At 40.0% G+C, this 11,211-nt stretch overlaps 1 long non-coding RNA gene across 1 annotated transcript; it reads right to left on the bottom strand.

Moving 5' to 3' along the window:
* Nucleotides 1–4,482: 4,482 nt before the first annotated feature.
* On the bottom strand, nt 4,483–5,243 carry LOC117540225. The gene is made up of 3 exons (XR_004568129.1): nt 5,107–5,243; nt 4,583–4,802; nt 4,483–4,492 (listed from the first exon to the last, which is right to left on the bottom strand). It is a non-coding gene; the product is annotated as an uncharacterized LOC117540225 (long non-coding RNA).
* Between the last annotated feature and the right edge of the window lie 5,968 nt (nt 5,244–11,211).

Raw genomic sequence — 11,211 nt, 5'->3', positions numbered from 1 at the left:
TTTGTAAACCTCGCCATAGTTGGATTTAATTGCTAAACGTATTATGTTACAAATATCTTATCCTCCTATAGGTTTTAACACGAATGCACCAAGTCCCAGAACCCATTGTGTGCATGGTTGACCACCCCGGACTAGAACCAAACTGCCTCAATCCCTACACCCTGCAGAACCTCCACAATATTTATCGGTTTGATTATGGACCTTTGAGGCGTAGAACTGAAGAAGAGTAAGTTATTTTTAGCTATAATAAACTACTACTGTATTAGATGAAAAATCAAATAATGGTTTGCTATATATGAATGATCTAGGAGCAAATAATTCAGGGAAGAAAGGCTATCAAGTAGTTCCATCAAACTTTATTTTTGATAAATGTACAAATTGACCTTTATTAATCCCTGTGGGGAAATTCAGTTGTTCAAGAAAAAACAGGATAGCACATATATGTTATCATCCATTCCTCCTCTTATAGGCGTTTTAGGCATCCGGCCTATCGCAGCTTCGTAAGCTGGTGCTGGGGCTTTTTGGGACGAGGAATCAGAGTGGTCACCCCGTCGTGTGTGGTCCGCCGGATACGCCAGGAGTTCCCTGATCTGGCTGGACAGTACGTGGGCTTCCGACCGCCCCTAGACTAAAACGTGAGACATGGCGGGCTACCACTTCCTCCTTTGAGGGCCTGTCAAATTGAGTGGACAGGTCCTTTGGGATGTTGATTTTATTCATCTCCTCCACAAAGGGTGTTGGGTCCTCAAAGACTTCTTCAAAACACCAGCCTCATCAGCTCACCCACGTACACTGAAAAATATAACATTCATATAATAATTAATTATTTGTATACATTTATTCATTTCTCTTTTATTCTTTCATTGTACAGATAATTCAGTGTGGCTATCTCTCTAGCCCTCCATCATCTGTTGCAGTCATCCCGGTTCTCCATCTGGCCAGTTCTTTGGTACTTTGTGCTATAATAATTTAAAATGTAATTTATGTTTGTAATAAAAAAAATGTTGACAACTTACTGTATGTAGGCTCCTTCTTTACAGGCTTTGCGGTGCATTCTCCCCTCCTTGATTTTGGATAGGCCAATCTGTACACAGGTAGTCCTGCAGCTGTTGTGGCTTGCTCACGGTCAGCATTCTCATTGTGATGCATGGCTGCTAGACACAACCTATAGAATAGCAAAATAAAATAAGACTTTGTGTTATGACAGAATAAAACCCTCATGCCACTAAACAGTCACTGTGTTATAAGATGCTACTGAATAAATAATACAGTGTATTACCTGCACAACATTCCCATGAAGGAAAAAACCACATTTTTGGGGGCAAAACGCAGAATCAAGCTGTGGAACGACTCCAGGGATGAGGTCTGGTAGTGATGGCTTAGCTTTTGCACATCTTTGAGAACTCTCTTGTTGTTGAGTATTTTCTCAACTTTGTGGAGTGTTATTGAATCTTGAGTAAAATTACAAAAACATCACCAGCCCATTAGAACATTACAACTTATCTTACCTATCTTATGAAGGAAGTGAAGTGTTTTTAAATGTTTCACTTGTTATTTGCAATTGTTTTATAAATATTGAACTTACCAGGTTTTAGCCATTTATTTTCATCCGTTGTGGCTCTTTCAGGATGTTCACACTTGGGGAATAGGGGGTCGTCATGCACGTGGATGTTTTGTAGGTGGTTGACCACTAACGTCCCACTTGCCACCTTCTCCGGCCCCGAGGTTGTGCTCGTCGCACTCCAGTACACATGGTTTTTTATGCTCTGCAGCCACCTCTTCAACAACTTGCAGTCCTTGTTCTGTGAAAGTTTCACAAGTTTCTTGGACAAACCTGATAAAAAAGAAAACGCATGTGAATATTCAAGCAATAGTGTGTAAATGATGTGCTGTGATGGACAATATTCAAGGGTGTGGTGGAAAGAGGGTGGTGGGCAAACAGAAGGGTAAGCACAGCATGTTAATTACAACCATAACATCCATATGATAATTGCATGACAATGGTCAGGGCGTCACCCTTATGTCTGAAAACATTGTATAGCCAGGAAACACTCATACATATTCATATATGCATCACTGTAAATTCCCATCCTAAAGAGTACTCCCATTATCCTAAGATTAGTGAGTGAAATGTAATTTACAATGACAAAAGGTGCTGTGATCAAGTGGTCTGCCAGACAGTTTACAATAACAGAGGAAAGACCAGATTAGAGGGACATATAGGGGGATATCATTCATGTACCTATCCAGACATGTCATGTCTGCTGCTAAAAAGGACAGTGTCTCTGATTTGGTATACTTTCATTACAACATATAGGGATAAATACCTTTTTCAAAGTGCCAGACATCATAGAATTGTTCTATGTTGCGTTCCCTCAGAAACTTCTGGATCTGTGGATGACGGTCAGTCACAATGTACTCAACCGCCAAATCGTTTGACTCCAGATGATCTAGGCATCTTTTGAGTCCCTCCTTTTCCATGTGGTAACTACCACCTACTTAATTGCTCTGTTGGTAAATAAGAAATAGGGCATAAATACTAGGGGTGTTGAAAATAATCGTTTCTACGATGCATTGCGATGCGGACGTGGACGATTCGGTCTCGATGCAGTGACGGAAGATAATCGGTTATAGCGTAGTAACGTTGCTTCCTGATTTTCCGGCCGCGGCTTTACTATAACGTTTTTTTCCCCTGTCACTTTAATATCAAATCGGTCGGTGACGCAGAGATCAGGGAACAGACGTGACAGCGGCACAGCAACACCAAACACGGAGCAGTCTGCTTTATCCACCAACACAACACCACCAGTCCAGAACCAACAGCAGAAGGACCCGCTCTGAATCACTCCGTGTCGCTGCGGCACAGGAATTTATGTTTTTCAAAAATAATCGCGTTACAATCATGTCAGGTTTTTGGTGGATTTAATTAAGTCTTGGATTGCAAAGTATGAATGTCCTCTAGCAATTTCCAGACGATATATACGTGTGTAAAGTTTGTGAAGGCAGGAGGAAAAAAGCTTCCGCGATCACCGTCTCCTCTCCGTTCCTCCAAACCCCGCCCCCTCCCTGAAAATAATGAGTGACAGGCTGATAGTGACCCGATATAAACTTTATTATTCACTTAATCACTGAGATATGATGAAGCTAATTTAATCTCATACATTCATGGGATTTATGTAACAGTAAAACAGAGAATGTAAGTGTGCACCCACATGCACTATTTTTGTTTGTATATGCTGTTGTAAATACTCCTGTTGTCTGCTGTGTTCAGACTCAAGTCCTGTGTGTGATGCCACATTCAGGACATTCAGTGTCCTTTTTTTAACAGAAGACCGTAGCTAGAAGCTGCAGCTAGACTGCAGAAGCATTATTTTTTTGTTTTTAGGGAGGCTAGACCTATACAATTCATTTATTTTGGTTTATAAATGAATGTCAAGACATTTATGTTATTGATTTCTGAAGCACTTTCTAAATAATAAAAAGAGAGTTCATATGTATTTACTGCATGTATGCATTAATGAAAAAATAAGCCATGTGCAGTAATATAGAAAATTGAGGATGCAACGCATTGGTATGAATCGTGATGCATCGGGATGCATCGGGATATCGAATTGAATCGAATCGTTGACAGGATAATCGTAATCGAATCGAATCGTGAGACCAGTGAATATGCACAGCCCTAATAAATACACTGAAGCATGCATCAACAGCCAGCACGCCTAAAATTACACCCAGAAAGAGAATCCCACCTGAACAAGCTGGAAGTCCACAATGGTGTTGCTTCCCAGGTGCATTAGTGTGTAGCTCCCAAACTTAGCTGAGTGGCCTGAAGAAAATATAATACAGGAGGTTTCAAGACTTTTCAACAGAATTTCAATGGATAAGTTCGATGAATTGTAATATACACCAGTAACTCTGGCACTAGACTGTCTTGTCTGTTTCTGCTTACCTGGAGAGTCTGCTCTCATATCTCCTGCAACTGTGACCTTTCCCCCCTGGTGGTGTAGTTGCTGGAAAATCTTCAGCTGATCAGTTTTCCACTTGTGGATAATAGCAGGCTCCAGATAATGCCTAGCATGCCTCCTGAAGGTCTCATACTGGAAGATCTCCAGCTGCATGGCTCTGCATATCTATGAATAAATAAAAAAACAGGACAAGTATTTGAAAAAGTCCACTTCTGTCATTTTTCATATGCTATGGATGTAAGATGGTAAAATACCTTTTTTAGTTGGAAGAAGGAAGCACCAGTGAAGTATGTAGCAGCAGATCATTGTAAGTTGCCAACCGGGGTACTTCCAATGATGGGCTGGCTCTCCCATTGTCTGAAGTAAGTGCAGTTTGGACAACGTTGTTTGAACGCCACAAAAGTCCCATTTTTTCGTTTTTGGACATCACAGTCTGTCTTACAAAACGGACATTTTTCAGCAGCTGTCCGAGGCAGCTTTCAAACACAATGTACTTTGCGTCACTGTGCGTGGAACGTGTCTGAAGTCTAATGTAACAAAACAAAATTAACAATACATGTTAGATGTCAACTCTGAACAACAGTAATAGTAATGTGTACCAAATATACCAAACTTACGATACGTCAGATTCTTCTACAGTATCATCAGGGTGGTAACTCGAATCCAGAGTCTCTTCAAATTCAATCGAAGTCTCTCCTTGTTCCTGCTCCAACTCTAGTCGAGGTCTCTTGCTAGGTCCCAATCCTGGGCCCTTTATTGGTGTAGAGGACAAGGGGATTTCTGTGTAGGTGGAAGTTTTAGTGCCAACACTTTTGAAAGACACCGTGGCCTGGATGCCTGTTAATAAAAAGGGAAAAGTGCATAAATACTATGTACATTAGATAAGACACTAATACATTGTAAAAGGCCAACAACTTGTGTACATCTGACAGATTAATTCATGAAAAATGTACAAACTACAAACAGCACTGTATTTCTTGTAGTCAACATAACAGTATTTCTGTGATATACAATAATATCAAATAAGGTTTTATTTATAGAGCACATTTAAAAAAGATTTTTGGTCGAGCCCAAGTGCTGTACATGTAATAAAAGCACAATTAAGGTAATGTATCTGTGATTTGTCAGTGTTATAGTCTACCTTTGCTTCTCACGTGTGCCGATTTCAGTGTTCCCCGGGCCAACATGTGTAGCAACAGAAATGGCGGACACTTTACATTCCACTGTCTGTGTTCCCACAGTTGTGGTTGTGGACGGTCTGTTTGACATCCGACTGTACTGGAGCAGTTGGTATTGTGTTCCTGCTGTGATGTACTCTAAGAAAGATACACATAGTATTCATACAATTAATTTTGTATCTGAGGAAAACAGTCAATTTCATAAAAGCAACACTTTTACAATTACAATGCTGATCCACCCCCCACTGTTGGCCTGTTTCAGTTCTCAGGGTAGAAAAGTCAGTAGGATAAACACTATAACACTTGGATAGCAATTTAGGGGGAATTGTTCTGAACTCAATAAAATGAAAATGAAATGTTATGAATTCTGGATAAAGGTTTTTCCCTTCTGAGAAGACATCACCAAAACGATGTATTGTTACTTTCTGAGATGACAATAAAATAGATTTCCCAACCTCACCTAACCCATAAACCTGTTGCTTTGTGTATGTGTTGCGCTTAGCACAAAATCTACATACTTTTCTCTGACTTAAGCAAGTTGTTTATTTTCCCAAAGTATAGAGATCATTTTGTGTAATTGCAACACAGTAGAGATTGTTAAACTGTTTAAATACAACACAAGAGTTGAGCTTGTAAGACTGATCATCATTGCGACTCTTTATATTCTGTGTTTGTGCTTTTTAAAAAAGGGTTTTTGGCTCTTAAGTGATTGTTGTTTTCAAGTTAAGTTAAGCTTTTCTCTAATTTCCTCTTTTAAACCAGATAATGGTTCCATGCTGTACGGTCGGGTCCCCTTTACAACGATGAACATTGGCCCCCGGCCCCTTTACAATGCAGCCTAACCCAGCTTTTGAGTCCATAATGTGTCAACAGATGTTGAGAATCTATAGGACTTGTAACGGGCGAGAAGCAGGATACACCTTGAGTGGGTCTCCAACAATCGAAAGACTGACATGTATCGACCTATATATACAGTCTATGGTATCGACAGAAAACCTTAGTGAAATGTATTTAGAGTCACCAATGTACCTTTCTTTGGACCAGAGGCCACCGTCTTTTCCTCCAAAAATAAGCACAGATTCTAACACTTAATTGATAATCTTCCTCCACACTTGCACATTATGAACACTAATCTCCTAAAACCATTTAGACCAGAAAGGTTTGAAAGACACGTCATGTGCTGTTACTGTATGTTAGTCACAACTCTTCCTCTCTCTCCTCTATGGTTTTGTAAGTGGGAAGGTATTATGATGTTCAGAGAAAATTAACCCGCCACAGAACAGGTGCTGCTGCTGGCACGACCAACTCCATCTAGCTGGCAGAGCCACCACCCCATGCTTGGCAAACACAAGTATTTCTTATATTTTTAAACCTTTTCTTTTAGCCTTTTTATAAACACATAGATTGTGAAAATTGTTTGGGGAAACTCCAGGTCTTGTTGAACACATAAAACAAAAATCACTACTAAACACACTTAGTGACAGATACAGCCATATGATGGGAGAGGTTGTCATATGCAAATCAAATATTTTTTGTTTTATCTTGGTTAATAGTTATAGATGCTCAAATGTGACTCTCCTCTATAGAATATTGAACCAAAAAAGCCTCGTACTTATTAGTTTTATCTGTAAGAGCACAGTAAGAGAGAGCCTAAGATGCCAATGACCGCTTTACTGTGTTGTTGTGTGAATGACAGTAATTCAGCTCTCTGTAGCCTCAATGTCTTGTCATAGGGCTTATATAGTGAAAAAATTCATTCGACATAACAATGAGAATCTGTACGCAGGTTGGCCTTATAGGGTGGGTTAATGGAAATCCACCAAACCCTGTCATTCTTATCCTTCTGTTGACACTTTTTGCTTGAGCGCCATCTCCCAACAAGGATCTAACCAGCATAATGAAAGAGGTCATACACGAGGTGTGGTCGGCGGTGACACATGACAAATTGATTGCATGCATTGTGGCTTAAAATAGAATTGAATGGAATTGTAATACGCTTGCTGAGACTTGCTGCTCCTCTCATGTTTTCCCGTCTGTTGTCTTATAGATACAGATCAGTTACATGCTGCAGCGCTCACCAAATGGCCATCCACATATGAATTATTCCTGGGTGAGGGGCAAGCAGCATGAGATTTGAGTGGAATTGCTCTGAATGGATGCTGGGAATTAGTTATATAGACCTCTTCTTGGATAGAAGATGGGGAGATACTGTAAGATGAGGAATGTCACTGATGTTGTTTTGTAATGAGAGTAATATATCAAATGCTAGTGGTTTTCAGAGCATTTACTGCATGGGAAGCTCATCTAGCATGACACTCTGTATCAGTGTATTATGAACTCTGCATTGTGTTCGTGGAAGATAAAGAATCAGAAGAAGACAAATGCTATCTTACCAGTCGAGGGTTAAATACTCTCACAAGCTTAAACGGCACCAATGTAAATACAACTTCATATGAACAGATTTCTACATGCACAACTCTCCTCAGCAAGGTCTGCAGTTCTCTGACTAGCTTGTGTGCCACTACATCTACCAAATTCAGTCTTCCATTAAATCAATAAGATCAAATAAAGTGGAAACTGCTTATATTTATTACATTTGTATGGGTCAAATGTAGGGCTGTGCAATTAATCGTATTTTAATCGCGATTACGATTATGGTTTGCGACGATTATGAAAACAGCATAATTGACAAAATACGATTATTTCGCTGGGTGCGCTTCGCCCCTCCCTAAAAGCCCACTCGGCCACGTGGGAGTGACATGTGTTGTGAGTGTTCAGCGCGAGCGAAGATGTCAGAACAAGAGCAGCAACTCGTTAAAAAGAAGGGTACAGCTATTTGCAAGTACTTTGCCATTACATTCCACATCGCTAAAGATATGTGCCCAGTTAGCACTGTTAGCAACCAGGGCTTTAAGCAACTTGTCAACACGTTGGACAAGCGTTACGCGATGCCGTCTCGGTATTATTTCAGCAGGTCTGCGCTGCCTGCACTATATGACAAATGCCGTGGGGAAGTTGAGAGAGATGTGGCTTCAGCTGACTACTTTGCTACCACAACGGACCTATGGTCTAGCCCAGGGGTGCCCAACCAGTCGATCGCGAGATGTGTCTAAAAATAGAACAACAATATTCTGTTTTATCGTTAATGTCCTGTAACATAATCTTCCTGTGCCAGAATAATGCACATGAACGCATCAAAGCTTTGTGATTGGCCGGCGTCACCCCATGTGTCGGGGCGTGGCTGAGGGTCTTCAGTACAGGTGGCAATATCGTCGCCTGCCTGCGCTCATCTCTGAAACCAGACCATGTAAACAGCCCGGTGTTTCTTGCAAAAAATCTTTAAGAGATGACATGAGCAGCCCTACCAGCATTTGCCATGGTGGCCTAAACATTTTTATTTGGTCTTAAATTGTAGTTCAACATTTATTTCCTGTTACTTCTGGACCATGACGGTTGGCCAGCCTTCAACGTTTAACTGAGTGGAATATGTTGAATATGTTTTACCAAAATGTTGGCTATATGTTAAGGAGTTTTCAGTAGGTTGTGACAGTGCACTGCATCATATTTGATTTAATTTATTTTTGGTCTAATTTATTTGTATTTATCATATTAATAATATATGTTTTGGAAGTGCGCTCCAACATATTTGTTGATCTTGTTTATTGGTAAAATATTATTTGTTTTAAAGTTCAATAAATGGTCAATGAATAATCGTCAAAATAATCGCGATATCAATTATTGACCCAAATAATCGTGATTATGATTTTTGCCATAATCGCACAGCCCTAGTCAAATGTGTCAATGGATTCATTTTAATGTCTCGTACAAATTATCATCTAAATGCTTACATTTAGTACATCAATATAATGTAATGAAATGGACAGCTTTAGAGAACTCAGGGAACTGCTTTAGAGAACTCAGGGAACTGCTTTAGACTGGTTTAGGTCCTATCTATCTGAACGCTCTCAGTTTGTAAGTGTCAATGATGAATCTTCCACGCAAACCAAAGTTAGCCATGGAGTGCCACAGGGCTCAGTGCTCGGACCTATTTTGTTCACATTATATATGCTTCCGTTAGGCAATATTATAAGGAATCATTCTGTAAACTTTCATTGTTATGCGGATGATACTCAACTATATTTATCAATCAAGCCTGATGAAATTAATCATCTAAATACAATTCAAGACTGCCTTAAGGACTTAAAAACGTGGATGACCTTAAACTTTTTGATGTTAAACACGACCAAAACTGAAGTTATTGTACTTGGCCCGAAGAATCTACGAAACAAATTATCTAAGGATATACTAACTATGGATGGCATTAATTTGGCCTCCAGTGAGACTGTAAGGAATCTTGGTGTTATATTTGATCAGGATTTATCCTTTAACGCCCACATAAAATCAATTTCAAGGACCGCCTACTTCCATCTACGTAACATTGCAAAAATCAGGCATATCTTGCCTCAAAACGATGCAGAGAAACTAGTCCATGCATTTGTTACTTCAAGGCTGGATTATTGTAACTCTTTATTATCAGGGTGTACCAAGAAGTCAGTCAAGTCGCTTCAGCTGATTCAAAATGCTGCGGCTCGTGTACTAACCAGAGTTAGGAAAAGGGACCATATTACTCCTGTTCTGGCTGCCTTACACTGGCTCCCTATAGAACACAGGATAGAATTTAAAATTATTCTTCTCGCCTACAAAGCCCTTAATGGGCAGGCGCCATCTTACCTTAAATAACTCATTATACCCTACTGTCCTACTAGGGCATTGCGTTCCAAGAATGCAGGGTTGTTGGTTGTTCCTAGAGTCTCTAAAAGTACAATGGGAGCCAGAGCCTTTTCTTATCAAGCTCCACATTTGTGGAATCAGCTTCCAGTTTGTGTTCGAGCGGCAGACACCCTATCCGTTTTTAAGAGTGCGCTTAAGACCTTCCTTTTTGATAAAGCTTATAGTTAGGGCTGATTAGATCCAGCCCCTAGTTTTGCTGATATAGGCTTAGTTTGTCGGGGGACATCTTACTTCTTCCTTCTCTCTGTCTATACCTGTGTACTCTCATGTTCCGATTAACCCAGCTTCCCCAAATGTCTTTCTTTTTGGTGTCTATATACGCCGGGATCCGGAGTTATGGATGATCCTGCGCTCCTCTGTCCTGGATCGCGAGCCCTGGATCGCGAGTCGTGGCTGTGGTCCTGGATCATAGGTCCTGGATGGATATCCTCGTGGATTCATCTTCCTATTATACACACATGCATTTCCAAACATTTGGACTACCTATGTTGCAAATGTATTATCTTTTCAATTTACACACGGCATCTATTGCACGTCTGTCCATCCTGGGAGAGGGATCCCTCCTCTGTTGCTCTCCCTGAGGTTTCTCCCATTTTTCCCTTTAAACTGTGGGTTTTCTCCGGAAGTTTTTCCTTGTACGATGTGAGGGTCTAAGGACAGAGGGTGTCGTATTGTCATACTGATATTTTGTACAAACTGTAAAGTCCACTGAGACAAATGTAACATTTGTGATATTGGGCTATATAAATAAACATTGATTGATTGATTGACAGCTTCACTTTTAAAGATCTTATTGATTGTTTCACTTCTCAAAATACAGTACTAGTTTCATTACAACACTCCGTTTAATTAAATTACATTATGATACAGTACATTTAATAAAGCTTACTGTCAGATTATAATAAGGCTATAGTCTATGTTTTATACTGTAGCATAAATGGACCAGGATACAACTGCATTTCATTGTGCGAGCCTTTGTTGCAGAATAACAATACATTATCATTGAATCCTTAAAAAGGGCAGGATCAGTTTCCCACTCCTCCACCATCCTGTGGCCAGCAATAAAGAGTCTTCGCATACGTCCTTGAAAAACATAGTACTGTCTATCATTTCTTGAATTAAATATCACTCTTGAGTTAGTCATGGGTAGAGACCAACATAGACAGGAGAACAGTAAAAGAAAGGAAAAAGACAATTGATGAAGGAACTTATTAAAGCTTTCTATAAAAGACTCTGCACCGCAAATAAAAAAGAGAGAGAATAAGGAGAAGGTCAAG

This window comes from Gymnodraco acuticeps, unplaced genomic scaffold (assembly GCF_902827175.1).
Source record: "Gymnodraco acuticeps unplaced genomic scaffold, fGymAcu1.1, whole genome shotgun sequence".
Classification (NCBI taxonomy): domain Eukaryota; kingdom Metazoa; phylum Chordata; class Actinopteri; order Perciformes; family Bathydraconidae; genus Gymnodraco; species Gymnodraco acuticeps.
The sequence above is the reverse complement of the archived record's forward strand: the minus strand, read 5'-3'. Positions and strand labels throughout refer to the sequence as shown.